General features: G+C 38.9%; 1 pseudogene; it reads left to right on the forward strand.

Annotated features, from left to right (window-relative positions):
- The first annotated feature begins 2,320 nt into the window (after nt 1-2,320).
- LOC137248618 (myb/SANT-like DNA-binding domain-containing protein 1) lies at nt 2,321-5,873 on the forward strand (annotated as a pseudogene).
- Nucleotides 5,874-8,010: the final 2,137 nt, after the last annotated feature.

Consider the following 8,010-nt stretch of genomic DNA (forward strand, 5'->3'; position numbering starts at 1 on the left):
CTAAAAGAAGAGATCTCTCTCCCAGACTTAAAATTAAATTTATAAACATTAATATTGCTGTTAAGTTCAACATCAAGCTTTGAGCATACGTAGTTAGATATATCAGCTTCCGTCAGCGATGCGTGGAGCCGTGATACAAAAATGGACCTACGGGGGGGGGAACAGCAGTCACCTCCCTAGGAGCACCAGTTTCTAAAGCAACCGATTCGGAAACAGGGGCTGTGATTGGGGCTGCGAGTGCGGTTGTTGTTACAGCAGTCGAATCATTACCAGAATTGGGTTGCATAGCAGGAACATTAACAGCATCAGAATCATCAGCATTAACAGAATTAGTGCTGTTCCCAACAGCATTCGCTTTGTTTTTTGAAGCTGGAGTCTTGTTCTTACTAGACATTGCAATGTTAGCAGCAGCACTGGGGTTAACAGTTGTATTGGGAATATCATCAGTATTAACAGGTACAGGAACATTAACACCATCAGAATCATCCGCATTGACAGAATTAGTGCTGTTCCCAATAGCATTCGCTTTGTTTTTTGAAGCTGGGGTCTTCTTCTTACTAGACATTGCAAAGTTAGCAGCAGCACTGGGGATAACAGTTGTATTGAGAATATCATCAGTATTAACAGGTGCTGTCAATCGTTTAGCATAAGACATTTGTGTATTGAAATCATGCGAGGGGGTGGCTGAGTGTACGCAAAAAGGCTCACTATTGTTATCAGCAGAAATTGGACTTGCATAAACAGGTGTTCGGGCGAGCAAGTGGCAATGTATACATGGCTGCATTAGTGTAGGTGAAATCGATAGAGTATGAGGTTTGAGCGCGCAACTAACATTACCACTACTCAACGAGTTCGGATTAGTGATAGAGCTAACAACATTTTTTATTTTATTTATGCCATCAGCCATCACCTCCACACACCTTTCATTGTTTTTGTTAGAGTCGTCTTCATTTTCTTTAAAATGTTTTTTGATAACACTTTTCATATCAGCCATCTCCGCAAACAAATCCTTAAATTTAAGGTCCAAGGCAAGCATTGTGGACTCCATTGTAGCTTTATGGGATGCCAACACAGCGTCATAGGCGTTACAAAGCTTGCCGTAGGCGTTTAGGCAATCCGCGCACATATAACTTAGGTGGCGGTTCTTCATAAGCAAATTCACGTCGTACTCTGAAAAGTTGCCTTCACAGCAAGAACGATGGTAGACTTTCTTGCAAAAGCCACCACAAGGCACAATAAGGGTATCCGAACGCGAAAAATGCTTGTCACACTTGGCACAATATTTATCCATTACACCAGATATCGTAATAGGTAAAATAGGTAAAATAAATATATAAAAACTGGATAAAAAGAATAAAAAACAGAGAGCGAGATAAAACACGTCTGTTCGGCACGAACGCAAATTTAGATTTGCATATTTTATTTATTTTTTTTCAAGAAATTAATAATGAATTCAAATAAAATGACCCCCACGGCGAACATGTTTTCAAATTGTCCTCACGTTGTTAAAAAAAGCGCAATACCCAAAAAAGATGCCGATTTTAAAAAATTTTTTTATTGGGATTGGCTGAAAGAATAAGCGAAATCAGTGATGCAAAATCCTTTAGTAGGTTCTAGGGGCATAAACACCCCTTTGAAATGATTCTTACCTCATACTTAAGTTGAGGATATATGTATGTACGTATGAGAAGGGTTTGAAAAATCACTTGGGCTTACATTCAAACATCTGTTGTTTATTTGCGAAACTATAAAATAGCATCTGAAATGTTAATTTTGATTTTCACACTTCATCCTTCAACATCAAAGCCTCCCGGTTTGACATTTCCTAAAGTTGGCGGCACTATCCCGAACTAGTCCCTTGGAATGAATCACATTGGTTGATAAACCAAGTTTAAATATCACTTACACGTTACGGCTCCTTTTACAAATGTGAATACGTAGGCACATATATTTAACAGGTGAGCCTCTGTCCTTCGCAAGAACACTAAAAATGGTGAAGCAAAAGCTTTCCTAATACTAATTTCACACAGACAGCTTATTGAATAATAAAGGCAATTTTTTACATTAAGACGCTTATTGAGCTCAATCTTCCCTACAAAATTCGAATCTACAATTATTTCATTAGTAGCTAATCGAATGCCTAATGAAGTCAAAAGCACAATGCAACTCTGTTGGCCGCGTTCCGCTTCTTAGTTTTTGGTGTGTTCAGTGCTTAAAAATGTCATTTGTCAAAGTAAATGTCATTGTCTGTCAGTTAGCAATGTAATTATATGCGCTAAAAAAATTTAATTGAATTTAAAAACCAGAATTTGTTTTTATAATGCAAAATAATAGTGATAGTGAGTAAATAAATATATATACTTTTTATATACACACATGGACATTAAAAATTAAATGAATTTTGTTCCTTTAGCACCAAAACCTAAAAGAAAACGATCGTTTTGGGCTGGAGATGGCGAAGTGGCTATTCTGGATTTGTGGGAAGAGCGTGCTGCTGATCTTCGATCTTCGCGAAAGAATGGCCATATATATAAAGAGATGGCAACGAGTTGGCAAAGTTAGGCTACAATTACACCGCTCGAGATATTCAAGTCAAGATCGCAAATTTTACCCAGCGATACCGGTAAGAAAATATTTATGGTAATTCTATACGACAGCATGACACTGCTAATACGCGTCCAAAAATATCAAAGGTGTCAAAAGACGCGTAATAATCTCGACAACAATAATCCGAAATCAGAAAATAAAAATTTTATCTCTGTCCGGAGATATTTGCAGTTGAAGTTGGCGATTTTCATGTGGGTGTTGTAATGTTGGCGTACCCACAAAAAATTGTGAACATAAGTGTTTTGCGCGGATATAGTTTTGGTTTCCAAACCGGTGTTGGACCCACCCAGGGTAATTTTTTATAAGCGCGGCCGAAGGCCGCCAATGCAAAAAGGTGTTCTGGCAAAAAAAAAAGGGTAATAGTCTAGTTGAGGGGTCGACTGCTAATATGCGTATTAATCTCGAGAACAATAATCCGATGGCGGAAAAGAAAAATTTTATCTATGTCTGGAGATATTTGCCGTTGAAGTTGGCGATTTTCATGTGGTTGTTGTTGTGTTTGTACCCACAAAAAAAATTGTGCATCACCGTGGCAGTAGCCACGGTTATACCACACACCCGGACTTGGCATGGCATAGCCCAGGGTTATTTTTTATAAGCGCGGCCGAAGGCCACCAACTCAGAAAGGTGTTCTGCGCAAAAATACTATGGATCCCATCCACGGCTTCGGAGCGCTCCGGGCAATTTTTCGGTTTTTCGGAAATAACTTTTGACAGAAATAAAATTTTGAATTTCCGCTCTCGGATTCGTGGTCCTGATATTTTTGGTTGGGTTTTAGCAGTTGTGAGCTAAAGTAACCCCCGGTTTCGGAGGGACCCGCGGGTCATTTTTAGGTTTTTCGTTAATATCTTTTGGGCGAGTTAAACTTATTAATACTGATATCAAGACGCGTCGTTTGACACCTCTCTTGATATTGGACGCGTATTAGCAGTGTCATGCTGTCGTATAAAATTACCATATTTATATATCAATTAAATTAAAAGTGGGACTAAGCAAACATAATTTGTTTTAGCAAAGAAAAAGCGGAAATGGGTCCTTCGTGGGGATCACCGTCAATATGGCCGTTTTATGCCAGAGTGCATCAAATAATTGGTGGCTTTAAGGCTAATCGATTTTGTGAACTTATGTTGGAGAGCATCGATGGTATGTATGTATATGTGTATCGTGTGCCAACCATAACCATTGCTATCCTTTCCGACAGAAACTTTTGACGGCCTCTCGGCATTACTACAAGACCATGAAGGGTATTGCTATTGATTTGTAATGCGCGCAAACAGATAACAGCCGAGAGACCGTTGTTGTTGATGTTGTTGTAGCAGTGCTTTGCCCCATCCAAGAGGCGGGAATACTCACAAGTCATCAAAATCCTGTTACAGTATTCAAATCGAAGTTGGGCTAGAGTGACCTACGCCTCCCTGGGGACATTGCTTTCCTCTAGTGAGTTTAGAGTATATGACTATAGGAACGGGGTTCGTCGGATAATTTCTGGCACAGAGGTCCAAAGTTTTTTGGTGGTGGTTTGTTGTTAGTGTTGTAGCAGTGCTTCGCCCCGTCCAATAGGTGTGATCGATCACAAATTGCCATCAATGTCCTCTAACAAGGAAACTTGCTGTTTCGACAGGGGTGGACCATAATGAAAGGGGTTTTACAGGCGTTGGTTCCACATTACAATTGAAGAGATGGTTGGTGTCATGTGGGGACACATTACAAGCAGGGCACACATTTTGTATGTCTGGGTTGATTCTGGATAGGTAAGGTTCAACCTGTTACAGTATCGAGATCGAAGTTGAGCTAGACTGACTCGTGTTTTCCTGGGGAGTGTGCGTTCCTCTTCCGCAAGTTTGGGTACTGCTCTTTGGGTACTGGATTCACCGGGCAATTCCTGGCATAAAGGTGCGACGCTTGTTACTTTTTCAATTTTAAACTTTACGTCTTTTTAGGGATAATAATTTTTAGATGGTGTTCTGGGGACATAAGGAGACAGCCCGTGGCGGTTCTAAGAGCAGTATTTTGGCAGGCCTGTAGCTTCTTCCACTGAGTAGATTTTAGGATTGGCGACCATATAGTGGACGCGTAGCATGCAATCGGCTGCTTTTTATATGGTAATGAGCGTTTCTTTGTCTTTTCGCCAAGTACTTTCAGCAAGGAATTTGAGAATTATATTACGGCTCTGGATTTTCGGTACAATTGCGGCTGCATGCTCACCAAAATGTAGATCCTGATCAAACGTCACACCCAAGATTTTGGGGTGTAGGGCAGTCGGTAGCGTAGAGCCATCGATGTGGATGTTTAAAATGGTCGACATTTGGGACGTCCATGTAAATAAGGTCGCAGATAATGTCAGGTTTCGCGAGACGAAAAAACTGGAGAGCTCAGGGACGTCCGATGGATATTTTAAAAGGCAGTGGGCCATAGTTCTATAGGTGGTCGCCTTTTCTAGATATTGTTATAAAGGTGGATGGGTATCATGAAAGGTGTTAATGAGTATTTTAAAAGGGAGTGGGCCTTAGTTCTACAGGTGGACGCCTTTTCGAGATATCGCCATAAAGGTGGAACAGGGGTGACTGTAGAATGTATTTGTACATTATGGGTATGAAATTAAAGGTATTAATAAAGGTTTTAAAAGGGAGTGGTGGTAGTTGTATATGTGGGGGCGTTTTCGAGATATTGACCAAAATGTGGACCAGAGTGACCCAGAACAGCATCTGTCGGGTACCGCTAATTTATTTATATATGTAATACCACGAACAGTATTCCTGCCAAGACTCCAAGGGCTTTTGATATCGCCCTGCAGAACTTTTTCATTTTCTTCTACTTAATAAAAAAAAAAAACAGAGAAACAATGTTAATGCTCGGTTTATATTTTTATTGTGTTACGAATATATTAAAAACATGCCATATTTTTATTAAAATTTTAATTTTAAACAGAATCAAGTACCGCATCTTCAGTACCCTCAACACCATCACCACAACTGACATCTACCCCTTCTACACCGCAGCCCTGGTCCAACCCACCGTCGCCACTACCAGGCTCGTCTGCGATCGAACCTAAAAAGAAAAAAAATATTGTTAGTGTTCACACGAAAGTCATGGAGAAATTTGAGGCGGTGTCAGTGGAAATAACTAATTACATGAAAAAAAGTGAAGAAAACGAAAACAAATTCATGAAAATTGAGGAAGAGAAGGCCAACGCATTGAAAGAAATAGCCCAAGACAATAAAGAACTCAAAAACGGCATATTGGCATTTTTAAATAAAAAAAATTGAATATCACATAAAAAAAAAATGTATGAATATCACATATTAATGTCATCTACATATAAAAATAATAAATAAAATATGTACGTACTAAAATAATTGCATAGTCCTCGTCTTATTTCTTCAGCAGATGGATCATTGTCGCCAATCACAACATTAAACTGCGGTCTTTCATGACTTCTTCCTACTTCTTGGAACCTCTCCAGCCACAAGTCATTTATTTTATCATTTATTTCATTTAGGAAGTTATGAATGATGCAGCATGCCCTAATTATAATAGTTGCCTTACCAATTCTATTGTCTAAACCTTTTCCAATTCGACGGAATCGTCCTTTTAGCTGTCCAAAGCCATTTTCAGACACCCTTCTACATTTTGAAAGATTATAATTAAAAAGCGTTTGCGTTTCAGTTAGCGCCATAGAAAAAGAGTACGGCTTCATCAAAGTGGTGGAAAATCGGAGCGCAGAGTCTCCAATGATGCATATTGGCATATTTACGCCACCTATTTCCTTTTTACTCGCGGCCAGTAGTCCATTTTCTTCCATTAAAGAGGCATTATAAATCTGTGAATCATTGCATCGTCCTGGAGAGCCGATTTTCACATATAAAAAACGGTATCTAAATTGAAAAATAACATAATTAGCACCAATTCATGTCAAGAACTACAACATAGTGTACCTACCTGTAATCCACTACAGCTAATAATATAATGGAATACCATCCTTTGTAGTTGTAATAATCGACTGCATCTTCTGGGTTTGGTTTTATTTCGATGTGACACCCATCTAGGTAAAAATGGTTATTCCCGTACATGTGCATGTGGTAATTTTTTAATAAATTGCGCTGACATTGCTTCGTAAACTTCCTCACAGAACTCCCATAAAATTTTGCATACCGTCGATATTCCAACTCCGAAAAGTTCTGATACCACTCTGTATTCTCCAGCTGATCCCAGAGTAAATAAAGCAATAGCAACCCGTCTCGAAAGTGGTATCGCAAGTCGCCAATTTGTGTCCGACTTCTGCAATTTTTTTAGGAAGCTGCAGAGGGTTTCAAGGCTGGTACGATGCATGCGGAAGTGTGTCTTAAAAAAATCGTCGTAGTTGCAGTCACAAGTGACTTCCCAGATGAGGGCCGTCCCTATAATAAAAAGAATTACCTATAACCGGACAGTGTGTTATAAACTATAAATTGACTTACCAATTTCCAGAGGGATCGCCGAGAGGCTTTCGTTGCCATTACCCCTAAAGGTACATCTGCTGTCGTCTCAGATGCTGCAAAATTAAAGGATTCTTCTCCTTTCGTTTTCTTTGCAAAGCAACGGCGTTGTCGTAACTTGCTTGCATCGATTGCAAAGCTTGCATACTTGCAGTATATGCAACGAATATTTCTTTTAAATAATTATTTTCCTGCATTGTACGTATACTTTTCTAAACCAATTCAATATTATTGTTATTAACAATTTAAATCCGCGATCTTATTATTGTTATAATTATTTTGTCATTTCATCTGTCATACTAATCGAGCAGATACTTCTGTGTGAAAGCAAAAAATTTACGATTTCATTAGAAGGTGAAATGAGATCATTAAGTTTCTGTGGGAAAACAGTATAAGACAGTCCAACTAATGATTGTGCGTGCTACTACCCTAATGTAATGGACAGTTGAACTACTCTAAAGCTACGCGGTCATCCATACCCTACAAGACAGGTACCTGTTACCTAATCGATTACTTAATCGTTACCAATAACTTGGTCACCAATTATCGTCTTAATGACTTTTACATTGCTGTCGTGAAAAAGGTAACGCATGCGCTCTCTCATAATAGTGTACGTGTGACTCGCTTTCTCGCTCTTACCTGTTGTTTTCGACATTCCTTCTCGCTCGATGTTATTTACATTTTTAAGTTACTTCATCAGTTATGTTTTCGTTATCGCTAACCAAAACATATGCAACAACAACAACACGGCTAACTGGCCTATCGGTTACCCGTATCGGTTACCTTCTGTCAAATCGTTTTTTCCATGAATGAAACGCGTCCTTTATGTTCCGATAATATTTAATTATAAATAATTCGTATATACAATGTTTTTGTACAATTTAAATTATTCCCTTATTACTCTAGTGTACTTTACATATGTGTATAT

This window comes from Eurosta solidaginis, chromosome 4 (assembly GCF_040869045.1).
Source record: "Eurosta solidaginis isolate ZX-2024a chromosome 4, ASM4086904v1, whole genome shotgun sequence".
NCBI classification, from domain to species: Eukaryota; Metazoa; Arthropoda; class Insecta; order Diptera; family Tephritidae; genus Eurosta; species Eurosta solidaginis.